Source organism: Pristiophorus japonicus, unplaced genomic scaffold (assembly GCF_044704955.1).
Source record: "Pristiophorus japonicus isolate sPriJap1 unplaced genomic scaffold, sPriJap1.hap1 HAP1_SCAFFOLD_258, whole genome shotgun sequence".
Taxonomy (NCBI): Eukaryota; Metazoa; Chordata; class Chondrichthyes; family Pristiophoridae; genus Pristiophorus; species Pristiophorus japonicus.
Genome location: NW_027252318.1, coordinates 660520 through 678474, shown reverse-complemented (window position 1 = coordinate 678474; position 17955 = coordinate 660520). Strand labels below are relative to the sequence as shown.

General features: G+C 44.8%; 2 protein-coding genes and 1 pseudogene across 10 annotated transcripts in view; 2 read left to right on the top strand and 1 right to left on the bottom strand.

Moving 5' to 3' along the window:
* Nucleotides 1-17955, top strand: part of LOC139247122 (nuclear factor 7, ovary-like) — a 640289-nt gene that overhangs the window by 70988 nt on the left and 551346 nt on the right. The gene's annotated exons all lie outside the window — the stretch shown is intronic.
* LOC139247112 (zinc finger protein 432-like) overlaps nt 1-17955 on the top strand; it is a 521915-nt pseudogene that overhangs the window by 89823 nt on the left and 414137 nt on the right.
* The window catches only part of LOC139247117 (zinc finger protein 432-like), a 420986-nt gene that overhangs the window by 46451 nt on the left and 356580 nt on the right, over nt 1-17955 (bottom strand). For 4 of the 9 annotated variants that reach the window (XM_070871531.1, XM_070871537.1, XM_070871533.1 and 1 more), the window contains exon 2: nt 7765-7953. The exons of 2 other annotated variants lie outside the window; for them this stretch is intronic. The gene's annotated coding sequence lies outside the window, so the exon portion shown is untranslated. Of the gene's footprint in view, nt 1-292; nt 549-7764; nt 7954-17955 lie in introns of those variants that run through there. 3 more of the 9 variants (XM_070871532.1, XM_070871534.1, XM_070871539.1) reach the window with 1 other exon arrangement.

Sequence of the window (17955 nt, the reverse complement as noted above, 5' to 3'; positions counted from 1 at the left end):
CCAACTGTGAAGGGGCTGTAAGTGACTTCAGTGTGAACACACAGGTTAGTAAATGGGGCAGGTAAATGGCAAATGAAATTTAATGCAGAGAAATGTGATGATAGATTTTGGGAGAAAATGTACATTAAATGGTAAAACTTTAAAAAGAGTAGCAGAGTAGAGAGATTTAGGGTTGTAAGATTCTAGCTAATGTCTTGCCTCATTAATTAGCAGGTTCAAAAGTCCAGTGTCAGGAACTTTAATATCTTACTAAGAAATACAAGATGAGCAGATTCTCCGTCCTCTACCGTACCTTATATTGATCCATCAATCAGAGTAAAGATACAAGTCCCGCGTGTCCACAGTAACTGACACCAGGTCAGCCCGCTGGATGGAACCTCGGGCACCCTGAGCTTGATCTCCGATGTCTCCAGTCCCGACTGCCCCCTTACATCAGTCTCCCCTCACTTTTATACCCTGCACTGATCCACCTCTGGCACCGGACTCTTCTTTGTTTTCTCTGCTGGGTTTGGGCAGGAAGTGAGGAAAAGACAGCTGGAATTTCTCTAATCTGTGATTTACAAGGTCACTTTCCCTGGTTCCCAGCAATTACTTTTCTCAGTAATTTTCTCTTTATCCCTAAACTCCCCTGCTTGCTGTTCATTACTTTATTTCAGATTGTTTCACAGTTATAGGTATAAACATCACACATTATAATCTAATCTATTCTATTACTCACTCTGGTTTAAGTTTATATTGCAGTTAATAACAGGCAAAACCTGTCCTTTCCCCGATCAGATTACAACCAGTTGATTCAGTAAATGGAATGTCTTATCAGTGTTGTCATAGCAACCTGTCTACAGTGAAGGCCTGTTTGAGTTTCTAACTCAGACTAAACCTCTATTTCCCACAATACACATTAATCAGCTATTTGATGTCAACATATTTTAGCCATGTTATGTTAATAACTCTAAAACCTACAAGGAGTTCAGATACACAAATCTTTAAGTTGATAAATTGGTTAAAAAGCACATGGGATCCTAGGTTTTATAAATAGGGGTGTGGAGTACAAAAGGGCAGAGGGCATGTAAACCTGCACAAATCATTGGTTAGGCTGCAGTTCGAATATTGTGTCAGGTTTTGGGGATCTTACACCAGGAAGGATGTTGAGGTCATGGAGAGAGTGCAGAGAGATTCACTGAGATGGTACCAGGGAAGAGAGGCTTTAGTTATCAGGGGAGATTGGAGAAACTGGGGCTCTTTTCATTAGAACAAAGGGGAATTGGAGATCTGAGGGAGCTGTTCAAAGTTGATCAGATAAATGAGGATAAACTATTTCCACCAGTCGGTGAGTCAGTAACTCGAGGGCATCAAATTCAAATCATCACCAAAACGTTCAGATCCAGGGAGGAACTGTCGAGCACCAACAATGTTCGGGACACTCACTGTCCCTCTGGATCTGTGTCCAGGGGAGGAACTGATGGGTTTCTCATATCTTTTAATTACAGTTAAATGTTGTTCTCATGGAAGTGATGGATGTCAGTGCCGTGGAATGGGGTATTCTGAGCACCAAGTGTCTGCCTGAAGCATTCTGCAGTCAGGTGCAGCACGGGTTAGATACAGAGTAAAGCTCCCTCTACACTGTCCCATCAAACACTCCCAGGGCTGGTACAGCACAGGTTAGATACAGAGTAAAGATCCCTCTACACTGTCCCATCAAACACTCCCAGGGTAGGTACAGCACGGGTTAGATACAGAGTAAAGCTCCCTCTACACTGTCCCATCAAACACTCCCAGGGCAGGCACAGCACAGGGCTAGATACAGAGTAAAGCTCCCTCTACACTGTCCCATCAAACACTCCCAGGGCAGGTACAGCACAGGTTAGATACACAGTAAATTTCCCGCTACACTGTCCCCATCAAACACTCCCAGGGAAGTGTCGATGGAACTATATTCTGTATGTAAATTAGACTCTAGTCCCTGCCCCAGGAATCCCAGAGGTTGACAAGAGGTTCTCTGACTGATAAAAACTTTTAAGATAAGCTATGATCCTGTTGAATGGCGTAGCAGGCTCGATTGGCCGTATGGCCTACTCCTGCTCCGAATTCTTCTGTTCTTATCAAATATCCTGTTGCCCGGCACTGACCTCCATCATCTCGATGAGCACAAAGATTCACCTAAAGGTAACACAAACCCATCAATTGCTCCCCAACACAGGTACTGAGGGACAGAGAGTGTCCGGGACACTGACATTTCTCACTCAGTAAGGTATAAATTGATCCTGTACCTCTCCCCATTAATCCTGGGCTCCACACGGGCCGAACCCTGCTCCTGTTTCCCTTCCTGTAACAGCACTGAGCTCAACCCAGCCCATAATGAGCAGGGCTCAGGGAGGTTGGTTGCTGGGCAGTGCAGTGATGTCATAAAGCAGGGCCATTCAGCCCAGCGGGTCCTCTCCTTGTCCCTTTAAAGGTGGAGAGCTGGGACATCCTGTCTCAACACACATCCCCCTGTTCATACTGAGAATCCCCAGGGAAGGCCCAAGGCCCAGAGTGGAACACAAGGGGGAAAGAGGAGGAGAGAAGGGGAGGTAAGTCAAGGAGTAGGGACTGAGGGCCACCAAGCTAAAGTTTTAGAGCCTATAGACTTCAGGAGGGGAAGACTGAGTTCAATTGATTTATGATACCAGGGCGAGAACAAGGCACAAGGTACTTTGCATTAATTCCCTGCTCTCCTCTCCACCCCCGAGGGTGCTGACTCTGGCTGGGTTCAGTTCCACACTCACTGGTTCCCCTCCCTCTCCTCTCCCTGAAGGTGCTGACTCTGGCTGGGTTCAGTTCTACACTCACTGGTTCCCCTCCTTCTCCTCTCCCTGAGGGTGCTGACTCTGGCTGGGTTCAGTTCTACACTCACTGGTTCCCCTCCCTCTCCTCTCCCTGAAGGTGCTGACTCTGGCTGGGTTCAGTTCTACACTCACTGGCTCCCCTCCCTCTCCTCCCCCTGAAGGTGCTGACTCTGGCTGGGTTCAGTTCTACACTCACCAGTTTCTCTCCAATATGTGACCCATGTGCCCAATCTCCATGAGTGAACCTCAACAGTGAGTGTCGACAGGCTATTCCACTGCCCTTCCCTGAGGCCTCACACGTGCATTCTCCAGCAGGGTCACAGGACCCTCCTCCCAATGGCTCAGTGGGTAAAGACACTAACCGATGTGACTGAGTCATATTAACAGGAGGGACCCAGGTTTAATCCCTTCTGCATATCCTCACCTTCTAATCCCCTGGAAAATGAGTTTACAAAAGTCATCACTGCAAGTAGGAACATAGGAGCATGAGTAGGCCATTCAGCCCCTTGAACCTGTTCTGCCATTCAATAAGATCAAGGCTGATTTTGTGCTTCAACTTCACTTTCCCGCCCTATCCCCGTATCCTTTAATTCCTTAAGTGTCCATACATCTATCTCAGCCCTGAATATACTCACAGACTGAACATGCACAGCCCTCTGGGGCAGAGAATCCCAAAGATCCACAACCCTCTGAGTGAGGAAGTTTCTTCTCATCTCAGTCCAAAATGTCCGAGCCCTTATTCTGTGACTATGACCCTGAGTTCTAGACTCTCCAGCCGGGGAAACAACCTCTCAGCATTTGTGTGAGGAAGTGCTTCCTGACATCACCCTGAACGGCCGAGCTTTAATTTTCTTAAACGTTCTGTCCCCTTCACCAGAGGAAATCGCTTCTCTCGATCTACCCCATCAATGCCTTTAATCATCTTAAACACCCCAATTAGATCCCCCTTATTCTTCTATATTCTGGGGAATACAAGCCTAGTCTCTGCAATCTGGCTTCATAATTTAAAAAGTAATCACAGCATAGATATTCTGATCAGACAGTTCGAGTTTCTCTGGAACATTATTTCCTCTGAAGCTGTAGAATTAGTTCCACTCCCCTGCTCTTACCCCATAACCCGGTATTTTTTTCCAACTCAAGTACTGATCTCTTTTGAAAGTTACGATTGAATCTGCTTCCACCACCCTTTCAGGCAGTGTGCTCCAGGTCATAACATCTCGCTGCTTCATTTTTCCCTTCATGTAGAATCTGGTTCATTTGCCAATCACTTTAAATCTGAGTCTCTGGTTACTGATCCTCCTGACACTGAAAACTGTGTCTCCTTATTAAGAGTGTTGGTGGGCTGGAGGAGGTTACAGAGATAGGAAGGGGTGAGGCCTTGGATTAGAACAAGAGGATGAGAATGTTAAAGGCTGAAGCCACCAGCCGTCTTCCCCCAGTGCAGAATATGACTCACTAACAGGAAGGATGTTACTTTAACTACGACACATGTATAATGGGGGAATTAATAATTAGTAATGGGGAATAGGGAAATGACAGAGACATTGAACAAATATTTTGTATCGGTCTTCACGGTAGAAGACACTAAAAACATCCCAATAGTGGATACTTAAGGAAGTGGTCCTAGAAATAGTGGATGCATTGGAGATCATTTTCCAACAGTCTATCAACTCTGGATCAGTTCCTATGGACTGGAAGGTAGCTAATGTAACACCATTTTTTAAGAAAGGAGGGAGAGAGAAAAAGGGGAATTATAGACCGGTTAGGCTGACATCAGTGGTGGGGAAAATGTTGGAATCAATTATTAAAGATGAAATAGCAGCTCATTTGGAAAGCAGTGACAGGATCGGTCCAAGTCAGCATGGATTTATGAAAGGGAAATCATGCTTGACAAATCTTCTAGAATTTTTTGAGGATGTAACTGAGAGAGTGGACAAGGGAGAACCAGTGGTGTATTTGGACTTTCAAAAGGCTTTTGTCAAGGTCCCACACAAGAGATTGTTGTGAAAAATTAAAGCACATGGTATTGGGGGTAATGTATTGACGTGGATAGAGAACTGGTTGGCAGACAGGAAGCAGAGAGTCGGGATAAACGGGACCTTTTCAGAATGGCAGGCAGTGACTAGTGGGGTACCGCAGGGCTCAGTGCTGGGATCCCAGCTATTTACAATACACATCAATGATTTAGATGAAGGAATTTAGTGCAATATCTCCAAGTTTGCAGATTACACTAAGCTGGGTGGCGGTGTGAGCTACGAGGAGGATGCCAAGAGGCTGCAGGATGACTTGGACAGGTTAGGTGAATGGGCAAATGCATGGCAGATGCAGTATAATGTGGATGAATGTGAGGTTATCCACTTTGATGGCAAAAACACGAAGGCAGAATATTATCTGAATGGCGAGAGATTAGGAAAAGGGGAGGTGCAACGAGACGTGGGTGTCATGGTACATCAGTCATTGAAAGCTGGCAAGCAGGTGCAGCAGGTGGTGAAGAAGGCAAATGGCATGTTAGCCTTCATAGCTAGGCGATTTGAGTATAGGAGCAGGAAGATCTGACTGCAGTTGTACAGGGCCTTGGTGAGGCCTCACCTGGAATATTGTGTTCAGTTTTGGTCTCCTAATCTGAGGAAGGACGTTCTTGCTATTGAGGGAGTGCAACGAAGGTTCACCAGACTGATTCCTGGGATTGCAAGACTGAAATATGAGGAGACACTGGATCGACTGGGCCTGTATTCACTGGAGTTTATAGAATGAGAGGGGATCTCATAGAAACTTATAAAATACTGACGGGCTGGACAGGTTAGATGCAGGAAGAATGTTCCCGATGTTGGGGAAGTCCAGAACTAGGAAGACACAGTCTAAGGATAAGGGGTAAGCCATTTAGGACTGAGATGAGGAGAAACTTCTTCACTCAGAGAGTTGTGAACCTGTGGAATTCTCTACCGCAGAGAGTTATTGATGCCAGTTCATTGGATATATTCAAGCGGGAGTTAGATATGGCCCTTATGGCTAAAGGGATCACGGGGTATGGAGAGAAAGCAGGAAAGGGGTACTGAGGTGATGATCAGCCCTGATCTTATTGAATGATGGTGCAGGCTCGAAGGGCCGAATGGCCTACTCCCGCACCTATGTTCTATGTTTCTATAATCAAGGGGCTATAGGTAGGGAGGAACTTAATACTATCACTAAAGAAGTAGTACTCGGTAAAATAATGGGACTAAAGATGGACAAGTCCCCTGGACCTGATGGCTTACATCCTAGGGTCTTAAAAGAAGTGGCTGCAGAGATAGTGGATGCATTGGTTGTAATCTACTAAAATTCCCTGAATTCTGGGGAAGTCCCAGCGGACTGGAAAACGGCAAATGTAACGCCCCTATTTAAAAAAGGCAGACAGAAAGCAGGAAACTATAGACCAGTTCGCCTAACATCTGTCGTTGGGAAAATGCTGGAATCCATTATTAAGGAAGCAGTAGCAGGATGTTTGGAAAAGCATAATTCAGTCAGCGTGGTATTATGAAAGGGAAATCACGTTTCACAAATTTGCTGGAGTTCTCTGAGGATGTAATGAGCAGAGTGGATAAGAGGGAACCAGTGGATGTGGTGTATTTCAATTTCCAGAAGGCATTCGTTAAGGTGCTACATAAAAGGTTACTGCACAAGATAAAAGTTCACAGGTCATTTTCCGGTTGGCAAAGAGTGACTATTGGGTGCCGCAGGGATCGATGCTGAGGTCTCAACTATTTACAATCTCTATCAATGACTTGGATGGAGGGACCGAGTGTAATGTAGCTGAGTATACTGATGATACAAAGATGGGTGGGAAAGCAAATTGTGAGGAGGACACAAAAAATCTGCAAAGGGACATAGAGAGGCTAAGTGAGTGGGAAAAAATTTGGCAGATGGAGTATAATATGGGAAAATGTGAGGTTATCCACTTTGGCAGAAAAAATAGAAAAGCAAATTATAATTTAAATTAAGAAAAACTGCAACGTGTTGCAGTACAGAGGGACCTGGGGGTCCTTGTGCATGAAACACAAAAAGATAGTATTCAGCTACAGCAAGTGATCAGGAAGGCAAATGTAATGTTGGCCTTTATTGCAAGGGGGCGAGAGTATAAAAGCAGAGAAGTCCTGCTGCAACTCTACAGGGTATTGGTAAGGCCACACCTGGAGTACTGCGTACAGTTTTAGTCTCTGTATTTAAGGAAGGATATACTTGGATTGGAGACTATTCAGAGAAGGTTCACAAGGTTGATTCTGGAGATGAGAGGGTTGACTTATGAAGATAGGTTGCGTAGGTTGGACCTATACACATTGGAGTTCAGAAGAATGAGAGGGGACCTTATCGGAACATATAAGTTAATGAGGGGGCTTGACAAGGAGAATGCAGAGAGGATATTTCCACTCATAGGGGAAACTAAAACTCGGGGACATAGTCTCAGAATATGGGGCTGCCCATTTAAAACTGAGATGAGGAGGAATTTCTACTCTCAGAGGGTTGTAAATCTATGGAATTCTCTGCCCCAGAGAGCTGTGGAGGCTGGGTCATTGAATATATTTAAGGCGGAGATAGACAGACTTTTGAGCGGTAAGGGAGTAAAGGGTTATGGGAGTGGGCAGGGAAGTGGAACTGAGTCCATGATCGGATCAGTCATGATCTTATTAAATGGCAGAGCAGGCTCGAGGGGCCAAATGACCTACTCCTGCTCCTATTTCTTATGTTCTTAGGTAATCAATCTCTGTCCGTTTCAAACAGTGACATGGAAAGAGGAAATTGAATGACCTTTAAATGGTCCACTTGACACTGAAGTGTCTGAAACTCATAATAGGAACTCTAGGGAAACAAAATACTGACAAATGGTAAACTGTTTGGTTGACAAAAGAAATCTCATATAACTTTTAAAAGATCAATTGTTTAACAGCGGTTCCCACTGACTCACCTGACTGGCCGACTCAGGATCCATCCCCCAAGCCCCGCGATTGGTTGCAGAACACGCTGCTCCCTGGGCCCGCCCACCTTTGAGCTCTCTTCCTGTTGGTTCCCAGGGCAATCAATCACCACTCAGCAACATTATGCTGCCAGATGAAGTTGAGGGGCTCAGAGGAAGAAATAAAATGAGGCCGTGAATCTGAGTTAAGAAATAAAATTAGAGAAGCATGATTAAATTTATAAACAAAACTACTTAAAATTAATTCAAATGAATTGTTGCAATTAATATATTCCTTTTGGGCCAAGTGGGAAACAAGTGATGTGTGGGCTGTGCAGAGTGTCTGAGCCCGATTACACAGCGTGTCCCTGGCTCTCCGCTCCAAGTGCACATGTTTCAGCTCACATCCAACTGACTGGATAAACCTCACCCATCTAAACCCCATCACACAAATATCAGCATTTGATGTTTAGTTATGCTAAACCTTTATAAACACTGGTTAGGCCTCAGCTGGCACATTGTGTTCAATTGTGGGCACCACACTTTCGGAAGGATGTCTACACCTTAGAGAGGGTGCAGAAGAGATTTACTAGAATGGTACCAAGGATGAAGGGCCTCAGTTATGTGGAGATACTGGAGAAGCTGCGGTTATTCTCCTTGGAGCAGAAACAAAGAAAACATAGAAACATAGAAAATAGGTGCAGGAGTAGGCCATTCGGCCCTTCGAGCCTGCACCGCCATTCAATGAGTTCATGGCTGAACATGCAACTTCAGTACCCCATTCCTGCTTTCTCGCCATACCCCTTGATCCCCCGAGTAGTAAGGACTACATCTAACTCCTTTTTGAATATATTTAGTGAATTGGCCTCAACAACTTTCTGTGGTAGAGAATTCCACAGGTTCACCACACTCTGGGTGAAGGATTTTCTCCTCATCTCGGTCCTAAATGGCTTACCCCTTAGCCTTAGAAAAGTTTAAGAGAAGATTTCATCGAGGTGTTCAAAATCATGAACAGTTTTAATAGACTAAATAAAGAGAAACACTTTCCAGAGGCAGAAGGGTTGGTAACCTGAGGAGACAGAATAAGGTGATTGACAAAAGAAGCAGAGGCGACATGAGGAAAAACATTTTATGAGCGAGTTGTTGCAATCTGGAATGCACTGCATGAAATGATGGTGGAAGCAGATTCAATAGTACCTTTCAAAAGTGAATTGTATAAATACTGAAGGGAAGATATTGGGAAAGATCAGGAGGGTGGAACTAACTGGATAGCTCTACCATCGAGGTAACAAGGAGGGTCGATGAGGGTAGTGCATGTTATGTAGTCGATATGGATTTTAGCAAAGCTTCTGATAAGGTCCCACATGGTAGACAAAGGTAAAAACCCATGGGATCCAAGGCAAAGTGGCAAGTTGGATCCAAAATTGGCTCAGAGTCAGGAAGCAAAGAGTAATGGTCGATGGGTGTTTTTGTGACTAGAAGGCTGTATACAGTGGCGTTCCGCAGTGCTCAGTACTAGGTCCCTTGCTTTTTGTGGTATAGATCAATGATTTGAACTTGAATGTAGGGGGTATGACGAAGAAGTTTGCAGATGATACAAAAATTGGCCGTGTGGTTGAAAATGAAGAAAAAAGCTGTAGACGGCAGGAAGATATCAATGGACTGGTCAGGTGGGCAGAACGTGGCAAATGGAATTCAATCCAGAGAAGTGTGAGGCAATGCATTTGGGAAGGGCTAACAAGACAATGCAATATACAATAAATGGTAGGACATTGAGAAGTGTAGAGGAACAGAGGGACCTTGGAATGCATGTCTACAGATCCCTGAAAATAGCAGGCCAGGTAGATAAGGTGGTTCAGAAGGCATTTGGGATACTTGCCTTTGTTAGCCAAGGCATAGACTACAAGAGCAGGGTTATGCTTCAACTGTACAAAACACTAGTTAGGCCACAGCTAGAGTACTGCGTGCAGTTCTGGCCACAACATTACAGGAAAGATGTGATTGCACTGGAGAGGGTACAGAGGAGATTCACGAGGATGTTGCCTGGACTGGAGAATTTTGGCGATGAGGAAAGATTAGATAGGCCAGGTTTGTTTTCTTTGAATTGGAGAAGGCTGAGGGGAGACCTAATTGAGGAGTATAAATTATGGGGGGGCCTAGATAGAGTGGATAGGAAGGACCTAATTCCCTTAATAGAGGGGTCAATAACTGGGGGGGCATAGATTTAAAGTAATTGGTCGAAGGTTTAGAGGGGATTTGATGAGAAATGTTTTCACCCAGAGGGTGGTGGGGGTCTGGAACTCACTGCCTGAAAGAGTGGTAGAGGCAGAACCCCTCACCACGTTTATAAAGTACTTGAATGTTCACCTGAAGTGCTGTACCCAGAAGGCTACGGCCCAAGAGCTGGAAAGTGGGAATCGGCCGGATAGCTCTGTGTCGGCCGGCAGGGACATGATGGACCGAATGGCCTCCTTCTGTGCTGTCAATGGCTCTGATTCTATGATGTCACAGGTCTCACCAGCAACCGCGCTGCCTGATGGGTGATTGACAGCCGAGTCCACGCATGCGCACGCAGAACCGCGTCCGGCACAGTGGCCCCTCTCGGTCGCTATCGGTAATAACCGCGCAGGCCCAGAGAACAGCAACTGCCCCTCCCCCACACTCGGTGCTCCGCCTACGCGCTCTGATCCTGTGGTGCGGAGTCGGCACGGGTCCTTCCGGAGAAGATTGACAGGAGCTTCCAACCAATGGAGTGAGTGGGGCAGGAGAAGCTTCCGACCAATGGGGAGCAAGGGACAGTGCTGGAGGAGCTTCCAACCAATACAAAGCGAGCGGGGCGGGGCTGGAGGAGCGAGCTGGCGGCGGGTCCTCCAACCAATCGGGGAGCCCGAGGGGAGGGACTTTGTGCAGTCCATTGTTCAGGGCCTGGGACCAGGGGAGGCGGCGGGCCTTTATTGCCCTTATTGGACACAAGGCTCTGGGGCTTACAACCCACTGGCTCAGATTTTAATGTAGACTTTTTAAATTCATGAATAAAAGCAGACAAACCCCATGCTTCTGTGGAATTTAATATTTGAGACTAAAAATAGTATTTTTTTCACTCTCCGGAATTTATTGTTACTTTCAGACAATAAATGTATTTATACAGTGTTTTTAACGTAGTAAAACGACCCAACGTGTTTCATCAGAGCATTATAAACAACATTTGACACCGGGTACAAACCAAGCATAAGGAGGAAAGATGGGAGTGGATATATGGGAGTGGTGCCAGAGAACTGGAGGATTGGAAATATTACACCCCTGTTTATAAAAGGGGAGAGGGCTAAACCTGGTAACTACAGGCCAATCACTCTAACGTCAGTGGTGGGTGAATGACTAGAGACCATTGTCAAGGACAAAATGAATTCTCACTTGGAGAAGCATGGGTTAATAAGGGGCCCCCATTATGGATTTGTTAAAGACAAATCGTGTCTGACTAATATGATTGAGTTTTTTGATGAAGTAACAGAGGGTTAACAAAGGTGGTGCAGATGTTGTTGTGTATATGGATTTTCAAAAGGCATTTGATAAAGTACCACATAAGTGAGGTAATCGGAAAATAGAAGCACAGGGAATTAAAGGGATGATGGTAAATTGAGTATATCATTGGTTAAGGGATAGGAGGCAGAGAGTAGTGCTGAATGGATGTGTTTCTGACTGGAGGGAAATATGCAGTGGGGTTCCCCAGGGGTTGGTATTAGCACTATTGCTTTCCTTGTTATATATAAATGACCTAGCCTTGTGTATGGGTGTACAATTTCAAAGTTTACGGATGATGCAAAATTTGGCAACATTGTAAATAGTGAGCATGATAGTAGCAGGCGTCAGGAGGACATAGACAGACCGGTGAAATGGTCAGACACATAGCAGATGCAATGAAATGCAGATAAGTGTGAAGTGATGCACTTTTGGAGAAACAACATGGCGAGGCAGTATAATCTAACTGGCCATATTTTGGAGGGGGTGCAAGACAGAGGGACCCGGGGTTGCACATTCACAAATCATTGAAAGTGCAACAGCAAGTTGGTAAGGTGGTTCAGAAAGTGAATGGGATGCTTGGCTTTACAAATAGGGCCATTGAATACAAAAGCAAGGAAGTTACACTAAACCTTTGTAAATCACTAGTTAGGATCATAGGACAGGAGTTGGCCATTCAGCCCCTCGAGCCTGTTCTGCCATTCAATGAGATCAGGGCTGATCTGTGACCTAACTCTACACACCCGTATTTGGCCCATATCCCTTAATGCCTTTGCTTAAAAAAAGCCATCAATCTCAGGTTTAACAATTGATCTAGAAACAATTGCCATTTGCAGAGAGTTTCAAACTTCTACCACCCTTTGTGTGTAGAAATGTTTCCTAATTTCACTCCTGAAAGGACTGGCTCTAATTTTTAGACTCTGTCGTTTGTTCCCCCCCCACCCCCCGCTCATCCTAGACTCCCCAACCAGCAGAAATAATTTCTCTCTATCTCACCTATATGTTCCCCTTAATATCCTGAACACTTTGATCAGATCACCCCTTAAACTTCCAACTTCTAAGGAACAAAACCCTAATTTGTGTAATCTTGTAACTTAACGCTTGGAGTCCGGCTATCATTCTGGTAAACCTACACTGCGCTCCCTCCAAGAACAATCTATTTTTCCCAAGGTGTGGTGCCCAGAACTGCTCACAGTGCTCCAGGTGTGGTCTAACCAGGGCTCTGTCTCGCTGCAGGGTTTTAGCCTCAGCTGGAGCCTTGTGTACAGTTCAGGGCACCACACTTTAGGTAGGATGACACAGCCTTGGAGAAGGTACACAGGAGGTTTACCAGGATGTTACCAGGGATGGGGGAATTCAGTTATGTGGAGAGACTGGAGAAGCTGGGATTGTTCCCCTTAGAGCAGAGAAGGTTAAGAGGAAACCTAATAGAGATATTAAAGGTTATGAGGGGTTATGATAGAGCAAGTCGGGAGAAACTGTTGCCTCTGGCAAAAGGGTCAGTAACCAAAGGTCACAGATTCAAAATAATTGCCACAATAACTAGAGAGGAATTGTTTTCACACAGAGGATGGTTAAGGTCTGGAATGCACCATCTGAAAGGATAATGGATTCAGGTTCCATAGGAACTTCCAAACAGCAATTGGACGTGTGCTTGAAGAGGACTAGATTACAGGGTTATGGGGATAAAGCTGGGGTGGGGGACTAAATTGGACAGCTCTTTTAAAATGGCAGCACAGACATGAAGGGCCGAAGCTTCATGTGCTGCAGGATGCTATGATCAGTGTGAACACGCTGGTGTCTCTTAACGCTCTGAGCTTTTAAAGCACTTCCCACAGTCAGAACATTTCAACGGTCTCTCGATAGTGTGAACAAGCTGGTGTGACAGGAGGGTGGATAGCTGAGTGAATCCCTTCCCACACACGGAGCAGGTGAGCGGCCTCTCCCCAGTGTGAGCTCGCTGGTGCACCTTCAGCTCCCTGGGACTTTTAAAGCTCTTCCCACAGTCGGAACATGTACATAAGAACATAAAAAATAGACGCAGAAGTAGGCCGTACGGCCCCTCGAGCCTGCTCCGCCATGTAATAAGATCAAAGAAACATAAAAAATAGACGCAGAAGTAGGTCGTACGGCCCCTCGAGCCTGCTCCGCCATTTAATAAGATCAAAGAAACATAGAAAATAGGTGCAGGAGTAGGCCATTCAGCCCTTAAAGCCTACACCACCATTCAATAAGATCATGGCTGATCATTCACCTCAGTACCCCTTTCCTGCTTTCTCTCCATACCCCTTGATCCCCTTAAGCGTAAGGGCCATATCTAACTCCCTCTTGAATATATCCAATGAACTGGCATCAACAACTCTCTGCAGCAGGAAATTCCACAGGTTAACAATTCTCTGAGTGAAGAAGTTTCTCCTCATCTCAGTCGTAAATGGCCTGCCCCTTATCCTAAAACTGTGTCCCCTGGTTCTGGACTTCCCCAACATCGGGAACATACTTCCCGCATCTAGCCTGTCCAGTCCAGTCAGAATCTTATATGTTTCTATGAGATCCCCTCTCATCCTTCTAAACTCCAGTGAATAAAGGCCCAGTTGATCCAGTCTCTCCTCATATGTCAGTCCAGCCATCCCTGGAATCAGTCTGGTGAATCTTCGCTGCACCCCCTCAATAGCCAGAATGTCCTTCCTCAGATTAGGAGACCAAAACTGTACACAATATTCCAGGTGGGGCCTCACCAAGGCCCTGTACAACTGCAGCAAGACTTCCCTGCTCCTATACTCAAATCCCCTAGCTATGAAGGCCAACACACCATTTGCCTTCTTCACCGCCTGCTGTACCTGCATGCCAACTTTCAATGACCGATGAACCATGACACCCAGGTCTCACTGCACCTCCCCTTTTCCTAATCTGCCGCCATTCAGATAATATTCTGCCTTCGTGTTTTTGCCCCCAAAGTGGATAACCTCACATTTATCCACATTATACTGCATCTGCCATGTATTTGCCCACTCCCCTAACCTGTCCAAGTCACCCTGCAGCCTCTTTATGTCCTCCTCACAGCTCACACCGCCACCAAGTTTTGTGTCATCTGCAAATTTGGAGATATTACACTGAATTCCATCATCCAAATCATTAATATATAATGTCCCAGCTTCCACATCTCTCTGAGACAGTGAATTCCACAGATTTACAACCCTCAGAGACAAGAAATTCCTCCTCATCTTAGAATAAGGGGCCGCCCATTTAAAACTAAGATTATGCCTTCGCGTTCTAGTCTCCCCTATCAGTGGAAACATCCTCTCTGCATCCACCTTGTCAAGGCCCCTCATAATCTTATACGTTTCGATAAGATCATCTCTCATTCCTCTGAATTCCAATGACTAGAGGCCCAACCTACTCAACCTTTCCTCATAAGTCAAACTCATCTCCAGAATCAACCTCGTGAACCTTCTCTGAACTGCCTCCAAAGCAAGTATATCCTTTCGTAAATATGGAAACCAAAACTACATGCAGTATTCCAGGTGTGGCCTCACCAATACCCTGTATGACTGTAGCAAGACTTCCCTGCTTTTATACTCCATCCACTTTGCAATAAAGGCCAAGATTCCATTGGCCTTCCTGATCACTTGCTGTATCTGCATACTGACCTTTTGTGTTTCATGCACAAGTGCCCCCAGGTCCCGCTGTACTGCAGCACTTTGCAATCTTTCTCCATTTAAATAATAACTTGCTCTTTGATTTTTTTTCTGCCAAAGTGCATGACCTCACACTTTCCAACATTATACTCCATCTGCCAAATTTTTGTCCACTCACTTAGCCTGTCTATGTCCTTCTGCAGATTTTTTGTGTCCTCCTCACACATTGCTTTTCCTCCCATCTTTGTATCACTCAGTCCCTTCTTCCAAGTCATTAATATAGATTGTAAATAGTTGGGTTCCCAGCACTGATCCCTGCGGCATCCCACTAGTTACTGATTGCCAACCCGAGAATGAACCATTTATCCCAATTCTCTGTTTTCAGTTAGTTAGCCAATACTCTATCCATGCTAATATATTTCCAACCCCGTGAACTTTTATTTTGTGCAGTAACTGTTTCTGTGGCACCCTGTCAAATGCCTTCTGGAAGTCCAAATACAACACATCCACTGGTTCCCTTTATCCACATTGTTTGTTACATTCTCGAAGAATTCCAGCAAATTTGTCAAACATGACTTCCCCTTCATAAATCCATGCTGACTCTGCCTGACTGAATTATGCTTTTCCAAATGTCCTGCTACTGCTTCTTTAATAATGGACTCCAACATTTTCCCAACCACAGATGTTAGGTTAACTGGTCTATAGTTTCCTGCTTTTTGTCTGCCTCCTTTTTTAAATAGGGACATTGTATTTGCAGTTTTCCAATCTGCTGGGACCTCCCCAGAATCCAGGGAATTTTGGTAAATTGCAACCAATTCTTCCACAATCCCTGCCGCTACTTCTCTTAAGACCCTAGGATGCAAGCCATCAGGTCCAGGGGATATATCTGCCTTTAGTCCCATTATCTTACTGAGTACCACCACCTTAGTGATTGTGAGTGTGTTAAGTTCCTCCCCCGCTATAGCCCCTTGACTATCCACTGTCGGAATATTGTTAATTTCCTCTACCGTAAAGACTGATATAAAATATTTGTTCAGGGTTTCTGCCATCTATCTCCATGTTCTCCATTATTAATTCCCTGGTCTCCTCCTCTAAGGCACCAACATTTACTTTAGCCACTCTTTTCCTTTTTATATACCAATAGAAACTCTTGCTATCTGTTTTTATATTTTGTGCTAGTTTACTTTCATAATCTATCTTCCCTTTCTTAATAATTTTTTTAGTCATTCTTTGCTGGCTTTTAATAGCTTCCCAATCTTCTGTCCTCCCGCTAGTTTTGGTCACTTTGTATGCCCTTGTTTTTAGTTGGATACCGTCCTTTATTTCTTTAGTTAGCCATGGATGGCCATCTTTTCTCCGCCACCCTTTCCTCCTCACTGGAATATATTTTTCTTGAGAGTTGTGAAATATCTCCTTAAATGTACACCACAGTTCATCAACTGTCCGACACGTCAATCTATTTTCCCAGTCCACTTTATCCAACTCTGCCCTCATACCTTCATAGTCTCCTTTATTTAAGCTTAGTACGCTGGTTAGAGATCCAACTTTCTCACCCTCCATCTGAATTTGAAATTCAATCATGTTATGATCACTCATTCCGAGAGGATCCTTTACTAGGAGATTGTTTATTAATCCTGTCTCATTACACAGGACCAGATCTAAGATAGCCTGCCCCTGGTTGGTTCCGTTACATACTGCTCAAGGAACCCGTCCCTGATGCACTCTATGAACTCCTCCCTCAAGGCTACCCTGACCAATTTGATTTGTCCAATCAATGTAGAGGTTAAAATCACCCATGATTATTGCTGTTCCCTTATTGCAAGCCCCCACTATTTCCTGGTTTATGCTCCGACCAACAGAGTTGCTACTGTTCAGGGACCTATAGACAACGCCCACCAGTGACTTTTTCCCCTTACTGTTCTTTATCTCCACCCAAACTGTTTCAACATCCTCATCATTTGAGCCAATATTGTTTCTTACTATTGCAGTGATTCCATCCTTTATCAATAGAGCTACCCCACCTCCTTTTCCTTTCTGTCTGTCCTTCCGGATTGTCAAGTACCCCTGAATATTTAATTCCCAGTCTTGGTCACCTTGCAACCATGTCTCTGTAATGGCTATCAGATCATACCCATTTGTCTCAATTTGTGCCGTCAACTCATTTATTTTGTTACAAATGCTACATGCATTCAGACAAAGTGCCTAAGTTTTATTTTACCTTTTTTTCCTGCTTGTTTCCTCTCTCCTTCAAATTCACTTTCTCTATATTTGCTTTCTAATTCCAGCTTTACTCCTCTCCCTACTGAATCTATTTTCAGGTTCCCATCCCCCTGCCAAGCTAGTTTAAACCTGTAATGGAACAGTGGTCTGCCTTTAAAGAATAAATAGTTCAGGTACAAGTTGAGTACATTCCCACTGGTGGGAAAGGTAGGGCAACTAAAGTCAAGGCTCCCCGGATGACGAAACACCTCGAGAATATGATCAAGCAGAAAAAGAGTGTGTATGACAGATGTGAGGTTGCTAATACACCTGAGAATCAGGCTATATATAGAAAGATCAGAGAAGTGAAGAAGAAAATAAGAGGGACAACGAGAGGGTATGAGAATAGAATGGCAGCCAACATCAAAGATAATCCAAAAGTCTGGCATTTAGAAGAATGAGAGGTGATCTGATTGAAGCATACAAAATTCTGAAGGGGAATGACAGGGTAGATGCTGAGAGGTTGTTTCCCCGGCTGGCGTGTATAGAACTCGGAGGCACAGACTCAGGATAAGGGGTCAGCCATTTAAGACAGAGATGAGGAGGAATTCCTTCACTCAGAGGGGTGTGAATCTTTGGAATTTGTGGTCCCAGAGGGCTGTGGATGCTGAGTCACTGAATATATTCAAAGCTGAGATAGATAGATTTTTGGAGTCTAATGGAATCAAGGGACATGGGGATCAGGCGGGAAAGTGGAGTTGAGGTCAATGATCAGCCATGATCTTATTGAATGGCGGAACAGGCTTGATGGGGTGTTGGGCCTACTCCTGCTACTATTTCTTATGTTCTTATA